Source organism: Myxine glutinosa, chromosome 2 (genome assembly GCF_964187855.1).
Source record: "Myxine glutinosa chromosome 2, kmMyxGlut1.1, whole genome shotgun sequence".
Taxonomy (NCBI): Eukaryota; Metazoa; Chordata; class Myxini; order Myxiniformes; family Myxinidae; genus Myxine; species Myxine glutinosa.
In genome coordinates this window covers 178,712,839-178,726,840 of record NC_136262.1, presented here as the reverse complement: position 1 = coordinate 178,726,840, position 14,002 = coordinate 178,712,839, and the positions used below count along the sequence as shown (strand labels likewise).

At 36.4% G+C, this 14,002-nt stretch overlaps 1 protein-coding gene across 1 annotated transcript in view; it reads right to left on the bottom strand.

Moving 5' to 3' along the window:
• The window catches only part of LOC144890826 (uncharacterized), a 56,424-nt gene extending 43,284 nt beyond the window's left edge, over nucleotides 1-13,140 (bottom strand). The window contains exon 1 of the mRNA XM_078772679.1: nucleotides 12,349-13,140. The gene's annotated coding sequence lies outside the window, so the exon portion shown is untranslated. The remainder of the gene's footprint in view (nucleotides 1-12,348) is intronic.
• Between the last annotated feature and the right edge of the window lie 862 nt (nucleotides 13,141-14,002).

Sequence of the window (14,002 nt, the reverse complement as noted above, 5' to 3'; positions counted from 1 at the left end):
CACTTCTTTGGAACTTAATGATAAGACCATCAACTCAAGTAAAGGAGATGTATGTATATTTTTTAATAAAACAGATATTGATGTTAATAATAAAATCATAACCGGGGAGATGACATTTAGGTCAATGATAATTAAAGATTATTTGAAGATAACTTTTAATGTTAAAAATATTATTATCCAAAAGGATATTGAAAGAAAAATTATTGGGCTCGATGGAAATGTAATTTAGTTTAAGTAAAGTTTTCATATATAAATGGGGCACACAATTCAAAACACAATTGATTTCTTCAGCGGAATTCTCAGAGATCCTCTTGAAAAAACTGATACGTTATTGAGCCACTCTCCTCCAAGATATTTGGAAAGAAGCTCAATTAAAAATATATCTGATTTAAAATGGTCTGTTGGAGAGATTCATTTTCAGATGTGTAATAAAAAATTTATTAGTGTTGATTCAATAATTATTGATCAAATTAAAAAAGCTTTCAATTTGCTAACCCTTAAACAAAAAACATTTTATGATAAAACTATGGGAGGGTCTTTTGGATTCACATTTATGAATAAAGTTAAAGATACTTGCGGCGGTTATTATTTAAAAGATTATGTTGACCATCTTATTGGTGAGATGGTTTATTGTAATTTTGAAGGCATCATGCATCTATCAAAAATTGAAATAGATCATAAGGAAAGAAATTTTACTTTAATGTTTAATTTAGACAAATTTATACGCTTGTATCCAGATCAACCAGTTCAACCATATCCCAAAGAAGAAAAAAGACGAACGGCTTATGATGATTATCAAGATTATTTGGAAGAAGAAAACTCTAAAAGAATTTTTAAAAAATATATAATTAAAAGTGGTTCGCTAGAAACATATACACGTCTTCATCCAAATTCACCTCTACCATCTGACTCTGAAGAATCAGACTATGAATTGTAGCCCTATAAATATGAGTCAATACAGCAGTGAAGATTTTACTATTTCATTGAACTTGGATGATGGTGATGATAGTATTTCATTGAACACAGATGATAGTTATGATACTAATAGTTTGTGCTCAAATGATAGTTATGAGAGTAGCTTTATTGATGACTCTGAGTATGATTCTGATAGCTTGTGCTCAAATGATGAATATGAGTCAAGCTTTATTGATGATGACACAACGAGTGATTTCTCGAGCTTCCTTGAATCTCAAAGTTCTGAGTCAGATTAAAAGTTGGCTTGGTGTCAAATGTGCTTGGCTTTAAGGAAAGATTCATAGTTAAATGAGTGCCAAAATCTCACAAGATTGTTCACCTATAAATATGGTTTATTGTGATACTTGCGAGAAGGAAGTAAAATATTATAAACAACATATTCTCACCGCAAAACATACATACAACATTCTAAATCAATTATCACCATTTCCTAAGAACCAAAAAAATTGTATTCACTGTAATAGAGATATCCTAAAGAAGGGGTTCAAAGCCCATCTTAAAACAAACAAACACTTGTCAAATTTAATCACTATTAAAAATACTGATGGAGCATTCAAAGGACATATCAGGATTCGAATCTTTAAATTCAAATCTCCTACACCAGAGTCTATAGTTGAAGCTGTAGAAATAGTTAAACCTGCTGTTCAAACGTTGATTGAAAAAACACTAAAAGAAATGAAACCACTTAAATTTTATATGGGAATAAAATTTGAAATGACAAGGGATACAGGAGAAATATTTAAACCATACATGAGAACAGAGCCACACTTTATTTCTTCATATCAAGATTTTAAAACATCAGGAGTCTATGGTGAACTTATTAAACAAGAGGAAAGTGTGGGTAATTCACTCGTAGGAAGTGGATTCACTATAGGAGAAATTATTTACATAGACATTCATATTCTTAAATCAGATCCTCTAAAAGCTTCTTCTTACATTGATTTACCCAGTGTTATCAAAAATAGAAAAGCAGTTATCAATATCAAAAATAAAGACAATAAATGTTTTCTCTGGTCTATTTTAGCACACTTACATCCTCCACATTTTCATGATGAAAGAGTATCTCATTATAAAAAATATGAGAATACATTAAATACGAAAGATCTAAAGTTTCCAATGACTTTAAATGATATTCCTAAATTTGAAAAGATGAATAATTTATCAGTTAATGTTTATGGTCTAACAGAAACAAACAACATTCAGGTTTTAAAGCTTTCTGGCAATTGTAAACAAACTCATATTAATCTTCTATATTTTAATTCAGACGAAAATTCACATTATACATACATTAAAAATATTGCTAAATTAATAAAACCACAAGTCTGTAAGAGAACAAATAAAATATATATTTGTTTGCGTTGTCTTAACTTCTTCAATTCACAAGAAAGATTAGATAAACATTCAAATTATTGTGGCGAACATAAATCAACGGTAATCAACATGCCTAAAAAAGGCTCAAAGATCACATTCAAAGATGCAAAGAAAAAGATCAAACATCCATTTGTTATATATGCTGATTTTGAAAGTATTTTAGAAAAAATTGATACTGCTTCTCCAGATCCAAAAGAATCATACACAAATAAATATCAAAAACATACTCCTTGCGGTTTTTGTTATTATATCAAATCATCCGTTGGTGATAAATATAACAAGTTAGAGATGTATAGAGGCTCAAATACCCCAGAGGAGTTTGTGAAACGACTAGAAAAAGACTGTGTTCGATTAACCAAGATAATGAGAGAAACCAATAAACCAATGTCCTTGACGAGTAAAGAAAAAAGAGAATTTAGACAACCAAAGGCTGCCTGTCATATTTGTGAGGAAAAAATTGGTGAAGGTCTAAAGGTTAGAGATCATTGTCATCTCACTGGTAAATATAGAGGTCCGGCTCATCAAAGTTGTAATATTAATTATCAACTCCCCTCTTTCATTCCTGTCTTTCTTCATAACAACGCCCATTATGATACACATCTATTTATCAAGGAACTCTCAAAGACTTCTGGAAGTATCTCAGCAATTCCAAACACGGATCAGAAATACATTTCATTCACAAAAACAATTCACACATCTCCTATTACTCATATCAGATTTCTTGATACATTTAAATTCATGGCAAGTCCATTGGTTAACTTGGTTCAAAATCTAAAAGAGTTTCCATGTCTTTCAGAGTATTTTTTAGATAAAGATTTTCTAACACAAAAGGGAATTTACCCCTATGACTATATGGACTCATTTGAGAGATTCAATGAAACACAACTTCCTTCAAAAGAAAATTTCTATAACAAATTAAACAACAGTAATATATCTGATAAAGATTATGTACACGCACAAAATGTTTGGGAAAAATATAACATCAAGAATCTTGGCGAGTATCACGATTTGTATCTCAAAACTGATGTGCTTTTATTGGCCGATGTATTTGAAGCCTTTAGATCTGTTTGTCGCACTGGATATGGATTGGATCCTGCTCACTACTACACAGCACCTGGATTGGCCTGGAGTGCGATGTTGAAAATGACAAAACAAGATTTGGATTTGATAACCGATGTTGATATGCTTTTGATGATTGAAAAGGCAAAGAGAGGAGGAATTTCACAAGTCTGTTCAAAGAGATACGCAAAAGCAAATAACAAATATCTTCCAAATTATGATTCAACGAAAGAGAGTTCTTACTTGATGTACTATGACGCAAACAACCTGTATGGCTGGGCAATGTCTCAGGCTCTTCCTTATGGAAAACTTAGATGGGTAAAGGAAAAAGATTACAAAAAGGTTTTACAAGATGTATGTATCTCTACACAAAAAGAATTGGATGATTCAAAGGTTGGTTATTATTTTGAAATTGATTTAAAATATCCAGAGGAACTCCATAACCTACACAAAGATCTCCCATTTGCTTGTGAGAAAGAAAGTCCAAAGAAGGAGTGGTTAAGTGATTATCAACGATCATTTAATATAGGTGAATCAACAGAAAAATTACTTACTACATTATATAACAAGAAAAATTATGTTCTACACCAAAGAAATTTGCGACAATATTTATCAAAAGGTCTAAGAGTAGAGAAGATCCATGGGGTTCTAAAGTTCAATCAAAGTCATTGGTTAAGGGGGTACATTGATTTCAATACACAAAGAAGAACAGAGTCAAAAACCGATTTTGAGAAAGACTTTTATAAATTGATGAATAATGCGGTCTTTGGTAAGACCATGGAGAATGTGAGGAAAAGACAAAATATCAGACTATCAACATCTTGGGAACAAGCATCAAAATTAATTAATAGACCGAGTTTTACTAGAGCTGAGGTCTTTACTGAGAACTTTTGTGCGATCCATTTGGTTAAAGAGAGTATTGAAATGAACAAACCTATTTATATTGGAACAACAATTCTTGATTTATCAAAGTCATTAATGTATGATTACTTTTATAATAACTTGAGGAAGAAATATCAAAATGATGTTAATCTACTTTATATGGATACAGATAGTTTTATTTTGCAAATTAATACTGATGATGTTTATTCAGACATGAAAAAGGACATTAATATCTATGACACTAGTAATTACAGCCCAGAGAGTGAGTTGTTCTCCTCCAAAAATAAAAAGGTGATTGGAAAGTTTAAGGATGAATTAGGAGGAAATGTCATGAGTGAATTTGTGGGATTGAGGTCTAAGGCTTATGCTTATAAATATATTGTGAATAACGTTGAAAAAACTGATAAGAAGTTAAAAGGCATAAAGAAAAATGTCATAAAAGAAACAATAAACTTTAAGGATTATTATAACTGTTTAACAACAAAGAAAGAAGAGTTTAGAAAGATTAATGGAATAAGAAGTTATAAACATCAATTATATTCAGAAGAGATAAATAAGAAAGCATTGGGGGCTTTTGATGATAAGAGGTTTATTTTAGAAAATGGAATTGATAGTCTCCCTTATGGATATATAAGTATATAAGTGATAAGATATACATAAGTGATAAGTTAAAAAGGGGGGGTTGGGGATTTTAACGGGCTACCGCCGCCTTTTTTACTATTATATAAATGATAGAACCAAGTATCAACCAGACTAAAGAGTGGAGGTGTAATCAACCTTGGTATATAAATGGAAAACATAATGAATGTGAAAAATATCAAATAGGTATAATTGAAAAGGCAACTGGTAAAAAAGTTCACAAAACAAATAAGAGAATTAATTTAAATACTGGTGAGTTGGGTAAAAAAGATAAAAATATTTTTGAGTGGACGGAAAACTTTGATGGTTGTCAGGAAAATATATACATTAATTTAAAAATGGTATGTGGGAGAGGAGGCGCTCAAACAAGAACATTGAGGGAGGTTTACCATTTTATCTTAGCTCAGTTAAAATATCTTAATAAAAAACCAAACTCAAACATATTTTTTGTTAATGTATTAGACGGTGAGGAGAGTTGTAGGAGAATTAAATTATTTCCCACACATAAACAAATATTTGTAGGGTCGTTGTTTGAGTGGGTCAAAGATGATTCACCAGATGATATTAAGAGTAAAAGGTTAAAAGATCCATAAGGTCAGAAGGATCACAGGTTCACACTAGAGATCTGTGAACCCCTATCCCTCACACATACACATAAGTTAAACCCCAACTAAAGTTGAGGTTAAACTTTTGTGTATGTGTGAGTCATAATAATATACAGCCCCCAACCCAATCCCATCCCTAGCTCAATTAAAATATATTCATTATGTATTAGCCCAAGTAGATTAATTGACTCATGGTTCATAAGGTCAAAGGGCCCATAGTCTTTTGGATTAATAGGGGTGTTTTCCCAAATAGGGGTAAACGACATTAGATAGGGATTTCCCATGTTAAACGGGCTGTCCCAGAAGCAACATTATTACCCTACTGATAATGGTGTTATGATTAATATCACATAGATTTTTTCTCATAAATAAATGGTAAGGGTATATGTTAATCAAATCAATCTTAATAAATTAACATCTTGTATTCAAAATCAAAAGCCTTGTATTATTAATGTTAATACAATTCAAAGAAAAGGAGCTGTAAGAATTGATGTTTTCCTCACACACACACAAGTAAAAACACTAAATGATACTGGTTCACTTAAAATTAAAATGACAAAACCTATGTTAAAGAAATATTCAATAGACGAGTCAAGAGGAGGATTTCTCCCGTTTCTAATTCCTTTATTTGCTGGTTTAAATGCGGCGGGAGCATTGACTGGTGGTATTTCAGCAGCGGTAAAAACTGCTAACGAAAGGAAGGCACAACTAAAAGCTCAAAAAGAATTGGAAAGACATAACAAGGAGTTGGAGAAACAAATTAGTGGAAGTGGTGTAATTGTAGATTTTGCTCAAAAACTTGAAAGTCTACCTGATAAAGCTAGATTGTTGGTTGGAGATATGCTTTCCTCTATCGCTCAAGCGGGTGTTAAACTAACTAAAAGGGGTAATGGATTGTATCTTTCTCATAAATAAATGAATAAATGGTTTAAACAATTTGGAAAGAATACAACGTCAAATATTGAACTAGCTAAGTATTGTAAAAAACTAAAAATTGATAATGTGGTTATTTGTATGAGAGATGAATTAATACATATAAATAAAAATACAAAAAATATTATTATGAATTTAGACACACAAAATGGTTCTCATTAGGTTTGTATTCATAATAGTCAGGATAAATATGATTTTGATAGTTATGGTATGCCACCACCTGTTGAAGTAATACAATTCTTACAGAATGGTGTTTATCAAACATTTCAAGTTCAAGAAATTAATTCTAAATGTTGTGGTCAATTATGTTTCTATGTATTATTTCAACTCAACAACAATGAAAATTTTTATGATATCATTTTTAATCTAATATAAATGACTTATGTTGGAAAAGATGGTTCTATCTTTGGAGAATCCTCTCAGGATATTGATTTATCAAATTATTATACGAAGGCACAGGCTGAACGACAAAAATATAGTATAAGTAAAAATATTAATATGAAGAATACTTATAAATTAATCAATTATCCAAACCCTGCAGATGCGAATGACTTAATTAGATTTAGTGATTTATCACAATATATATTTTTAAAGAAAACAGCACGTTTTGTGAAACAAGTAAAATTTACAACCACAACACCTGGTTATACTGACCATACACCTTTCCTCATTCAATTTAACTACCTGCTTACAATTGAATTTTATAAAGAAGGACATATATTTAACATGCGAATTAATAAATGGGGGTATGATATGCCTGCTTTCGGGTATAATTGGTATTTTTCAATAAATTTAGAAGACCTACATGATTTGAATCAGTCTCGTAAAGAAGAATATTATCCGCTTGGCGAGGATAAGGATTTATGTGGAAGTACAATTAGTAAACAACAAATACATAATTTTAAGAAAAGAAAAATATATGATAGTATAGCGGTGGTTAGCATGACAAAGAAGGAAGGTAATGAGATAAGGATAGAAAGCCGAGGAATACAAACCGATTTGGTAGTGGGAAGATGGGGTGGTATAACCTGTCATAATATTAATCTCACCTATATTTCTGATACATAAATGGCAGGAAGAAGACTACAAGAGAATTATAATTTTTGTATTCAAGGATACCTACAAGAAAAGGGTGCTCGGTATTACATACCTTATGATTTGGAGCATATACATGGGAATTTTGTCATAAAAAACTGGCCTTATACTGATATTGTTAAACCCACAAATTTGAGACTTGTTTAAAGTATTAAATAAAAATGAACTTCTCAAAGTTATGAAATATAAAACTCTTTTAGAAATCTTCAACAAATCTTATTGGTATCCTATTATGAGAAAAATAATTATTGATACAAGAATATCTCAAAATCCAGATGAGTATATGTATAATATTCTTTGGGGTTCAAACTCAAGGGTAGCAAGGGATGAGGAAGGAGTTGAAGAAGAGAAGGAGGAAAGAGAGAAAAAGGAGAAGGAGGAAAGGGAGAAAAAGGCGAACGAGGAAAGGGAGAAAAAGGAGAAGGAGGAAAGGGCGAAAAAGGAGGAGGAAAGGGAGAAAAAGGAGAAGGAGGAAAGGGAGAAAAAGGAGAAGGAGGAAAGGGAGAAAAAGGAGAGGGAGGAAAGGGAGAAAAGAGAGAAGGAAGAGAGGGAGGAAAGAGAGAAAAGAGAGAAGGAGGAGAGGGAGCAAAGAGAGAGGGAGGAAAAATATAAAAAGATGGAAATCAGTGAGATTCGTAAAAGATTGAGTGTATTTCAGCAAATAAATCAATGTCAACACACCGAAGAGGAAAATAAAGAATTAACGACTCTTACTAAGATAATGATTTTAAAAATGGTTGAGATGAGTTCAGCGAGGAGATTTAAACGAGAAAGTGGGGATAAAGAAGAAGAAGAAGGAAAAGATTACGTGGTTGATGATGTTGGTGTTATTGACTTTAGTTAGTTTTTATTTGTAAATAAATGGAGGAGAGAGTGAAGGCATTCCTTAGGATTCTTTATGTTTTAAAAATAAAGATTGAAATGTATATGTTAAAAACCAAAAAGGTTTTGATACTCTGTCGGAATTTTTCTGATAAATAAATATGAGTTATTGTCTCAAATGTAAAAAGAAAACTAAATCTAAAAATACCTCTTATGTTAAAGCTAAAAATAATAGAGTTTATCAAAAAGGAATATGTCAAGTGTGTGGCTCTAAAAAGTGCCAATTTATCTCTCCTAAAAGTGGAGGAGACATACAAAAGTTTCTGTCAGGAAGTAAATTTACAACAACTGGAATTCCAGGGGAATTACACCTTCCAGGGTATTCTTTCTGTGGTCCAGGAACAAACCTGGATAAAAGATTAGATGAGGCTGACAATCCTAAACCTTGGTCTAAACCTATAAATATGGTTGATGAAGTTTGTATGAATCATGATATTGCTTATGGGGATACCACCACATTGGATGAAAAACATGAAGCAGACAGAGAAATGTTGTATAATTTGTCTTTGATACGAAATCCTACGTTGAGAGAGAAAGTTGATAGGTTTATTGTGAAAAAAATGATAAGTGCTAAATTGAAACTTGGTCTTGGTTATTCACCCTCAAAAAACTATTCGGCTCTAATGATGTTATCAAGACTGAGGAGCTTTTGGCTAATGAATTACATAAACCTATAATCACAAAGTTTAAAAGAAGGAAAGTTTATTCTAAATACACCGACCACATATGGTCCGCTGATTTAATCAAACTAAATAATGATAAGGGATACAGGTATGCTTTAACCGTTATTGATTTGAGGAGTAGATTTGCCTGGGTTGTTCCTTTGAAAAACAAGAGAGGTAATACTTTAATGTCAGCCTTTCAGTCAATATTTGATAGGGATAAAAGGAAACCAAATAAGTTATGGACTGACGAGGGAACAGAGTTCTATAACAAAATATTTATGAAATTTCTTAAGGGGGAGGATATTAAATTATACAGCACCTTTAATGAAGGAAAGGCAGTTGTTATTGAGCGTTTTAATCGCACTTTGAAAGAGAAACTATATAAAAAATTCACACAACTCGGTACTCAACAATGGGTATATTTAATCCAGAATATTGTAGATAATTACAATAATACAGTTCCATTCATCAACAAAATCAAAACCATCAGAAACATTTACAAAATTAGAATATGAAAAGGAGATTAATTTGAGAAAGCCCAAGTTCAAAGTTGGTGATATTGTAAGAATATACAGATGGAAAAGCCATTTTGAGAAAGGTTATACAAAGAGGTGGACTAATGAATTATTTAAAATTGTTGATGTAATGGATACAGTCCCTTGGACTTACAAATTATATGATATGAATGGGGAAGAAATCTTGGGTTCATTTTACTCACAAGAATTACAAAAAACAAAACTGATAAGCCATTAAACAACAACCATCCATATATTAGTGATAAGCTAATGGGGTTCGGAATTTTAAGGGCTACCGCCGCCTTTTTTATAAATAAATAAATGATAGAACCAAGTATTAACCAGACTAAAGGGTGGAGGTGTAATCAACCTTGGTATATAAATGGAAAACATAATGAGTGTGAGAAATACCAGATCCGAGAGGTTGGGAAGATCACTGGTCAGAAGGTCCTCAAGACTGATAAACGTATTCATTTGTTAAGTGGGGTAATGGAGGGCGGGAAGAAAAATATATTAGAGTGGAGTGAGAACTTTGATGGTTATCAACCGGATAATAAATATTATAATTTTAAAATGGTATGTGGATCGGGAGGAGGACAGACCAGGTCCCTCCGTGAAACATATCATTTTATAAACGCACAGAGAAAGGTGCTTAATGTAAAGTTTATCAATATCCTAGATGGGGATGAGTTCCATAAGAGAATGGAGTTGTTTTAAAAATTAGAAAATGAGCAAATATTCATAGGATCAATGAGGAATTTTGAATGTCGCGTGGTCCTTGGAGGTTAAGTAAGGACTCCCCCATTCACTTACATGTAAAAGGAGAAAGGGGTGTCACGATAATCAGGGGAAAAATGGGCAGTTTGGGGAAAAGTCTCATCTAAATACATGGGTGTCCTGGAAGCCCCATTATCTCCCTACTCACCCCCATTCTGAAAAAAACCTGGACTCAACCCTGACACCCCAAATAACTTCAGACCCATCTCCAACCTACCCTTTCTGTCAAAGGTTTTGGAACGTGCTGTAGCCACTCAACTCAAACATCACCTCTCTGCCAATAACCTGTATGAAACATTCCAATCCGGATTCCGCCTCAACCACAGTACGGAAACTGCACTCCTCAAAATCACCAACGATCTTCTTCTCTCCTCCGACGCCGGTAACCTCAACATTCTCATCCTTCTCGACCTCAGCGCCGCCTTTGACACCATCAATCACATCATCCTCCTTACCCGACTTGAAACCACCTTTAACATCACTGGCACTGCCCTTTCTTGGATCAAATCATACCTCTCCGACAGGCACCAGTTCATCTCCATCAATAACTGCAAATCCCCCACCGCTCCCCTCCCCCAAGGTGTCCCCCAAGGTTCAGTTCTCGGTCCCCTCCTCTTCATCCTGTACCTGTTCCCCATTGGTCACTTAATCCGTCGCCATGGTCTCCAATTCCACTGCTTTGCCGATGACATCCAGCTTTTCATTTCCGCCAAGTCAATTTCCACCGTCACCCACTCTATCCTGACAAACTGCATCAATGAAATAAAATCCTGGCTTCAAATCAACTTCCTCAAACTAAACTGTGATAAATCCGAAATAATCATTATTGGACCAAAAACGCTCACCAAATCCACCCACAACTTCACCCTCAATATCGACGGTATCCCAGTATCCACCTCCCCTCACATCCGGAATCTTGGCATCATCTTTGACCAAACCCTCTCCTTCGACAAACACACTAAACAGATCACCAAGACAGCCTTCTTTCATCTGAAAAACATTGCCCGTCTCCGTCCATCCCTCTCCTCCACAGCTGCAGAAACCCTCATCCACGCCTTCATCACTTCCCGTCTGGACTACTGCAACAGCCTCCTCTATGGTTCACCCTCAAATATTATCAATAAACTTCAATACATTCAGAACTCCGCTGCCCGTCTACGCATCCACTCCCGGGCCCGGGACCACATCACCCCCGTCCTTCATAAGCTCCACTGGCTCCCCATCTCCCAGATAATCCAGTGCAAAATCCTCCTCCTGACCTACAAATCCCTTCATAATAAGCCCCATCCTACCTGACTGACCTCCTTCCCAGACACACTCCCACCTGCACCCTCCGCTCTGCTGCTGCTAACCTCCTGTCCCCTCCCCCCCCATCCGGACCAAACTCAGATCCTGGGGGGACAGGGCCTTCTCCATCGCTGCTCCGACACTTTGGAACTCACTATCTCAAACCATCAGAGACTCCTCCTCAATCACCACATTCAAATCATCACTCTTTCACAAGCCCTTTCACGAGCCTCGACTCTGCACACACAAAAAAAAAAAAACACTCAAGACCCACCTACCTGTTCAACACAGCATTCAACCACTGATCGTCTCTTCTCCTTCTCCTTCCTTTCTGTTTTGGTTATTTAATTATGTAGTTTTAGTCTCTTTTGTCTTTGTTTTACGTACCATGTTAAATCGTCTTTGGGTTTCTTGAAAAGCGCTATACAAAATAAATGTATTATTATTATTATTATTATTAACACTTAAATCATAACCAAGCACGTATTTCACCCCCCTGCAGGACCATGGCATTGATGTCATTCATGTGTGTGTATTTCTCTCAACTAGGCAGCGGGGAGGTACCGCACAAGTCAGACGGTGGGGGCGCTTCCGGCTGTGGTGCCCGCAGTCCCAAAAACAAGTCAACCAACTTACAAGTTCATTGCCCCCCCCCCTTTTTACCTATTGGCCCCGTAACAGCCGAACAGCCCTTTCCGCCGTTACCCCGCCGGTGAGGGTCTCCACACACCAGGCTCCGTTGCCTCCTGCTTCAGCACAGCTACACGGGTCACCGGGAGTCTCCTTTAACCCACGGCGCCCAACCAGATCCTCCACCGACGAGCTCCAATTTCCAGATACCACTGGATGCCAGGGGTAATTGCCGCAGAGGGGGGCCGCAGGCATCGCTCCTCAGAGCTTGATCTGTACCTGCGGGCACACACACCTTCCCCAACCACAAGATCTCCAAAACACATTTCCTCCCCCGCTGTCATTCCATTCTCAACACATTTCCATAGAAGATGGTACCAAAAAGATGTTGCAAAAGAGTTGCCATGGCCTGCTTCATGTGAAATCCCCAGTTCACATTTTACCATTACACATTTTCAAAACACAATAATCACTTAACAATCATCACTCATCCATTTTTTCCAACCTCACGACCACATAAAACACATAACCTCTACACATACACAAACGCCACCCACAAGACTCTGTGGCACCCATTCCATCCCCCTCACCGGCCATGTCATCACTCTCACCCGCCCGCAACTCCAAATTACATGTCCCCCAATTTACATAGCCAGTCCTGAAGCCTGGGACAGTAACCATCAAGGCCTTAACCCTACCTTGATGTGCAGGTAATTACCGGTTGGTCAGGTCCAAAAGTGCCATCCACCCTCAAAATCCCAAAATGTATCCTTGGGCCCACCAAATTTCAGCAAATTTTACGTTTCTCCCCACTATACTGGCAGGTATGTGGATCCACATCCAACGGTGATTATCACCACACAACTACCTGTGGCTACGACAGCTCCGCACCTCTACCATGCAAGGGTCATCGGGACAAGCCGAGCAGTCAAAACGCCAACACGGCACGGCCCATGAGTGTCCACATGGGTATGACCCACCATCCATCCTTCGCACCCCCCCCCCCCCCAAGGAACACAGCTGCACTAGCCACAGCTGGCCAATGTGGTGAGCACCTGCCACCAACTCCGCCATCCCCAAGGCCTCGGACCTGGGAGGCATGGTCACAGTGCGTGGCATCCCAACAGCCACGTCCTCTGCACCTCCACATCATCCCCCAGTCCGACCACATGCAGCCCCCAGTGCCCACCCACACTTTACCACACCAAGGTCCAGTCAACAGCCATGCTCCACCAGGAGACCCACCCAGAAGACATGGTCCACACACCTCGGACACCCACAGCACCACGTTGACCCCCAGACTACCCAACTACATCCCCATGACTCCACATCCCAAATATCGGCACAGTCGCCCCCGCAACCAGTTGAAAGCTGTGTCCTGCTACCATGTCAATTTTATCACAGCCTCCAACACTTTGGTCTACACACCTGGATCAATAATGGTGACACTGCTGTCAGTATCCACCATGCCATTTCAAAATTCACCCTTAAATTTACATCTAACCTTAGAATACCCATGCCAAACATTTTTTCACATTTTCCTAACCTCACCAAAGAAAGATGCTTTGCCATACACATGCCAGCCGAGCATGGCCCATATGCTCGGCACTTTACAAATTCCCGATTCATCAATCCCATGGCTCTCTTCCCAAACCGAGAGTCCATAAATCATAACGAGACATCTGTG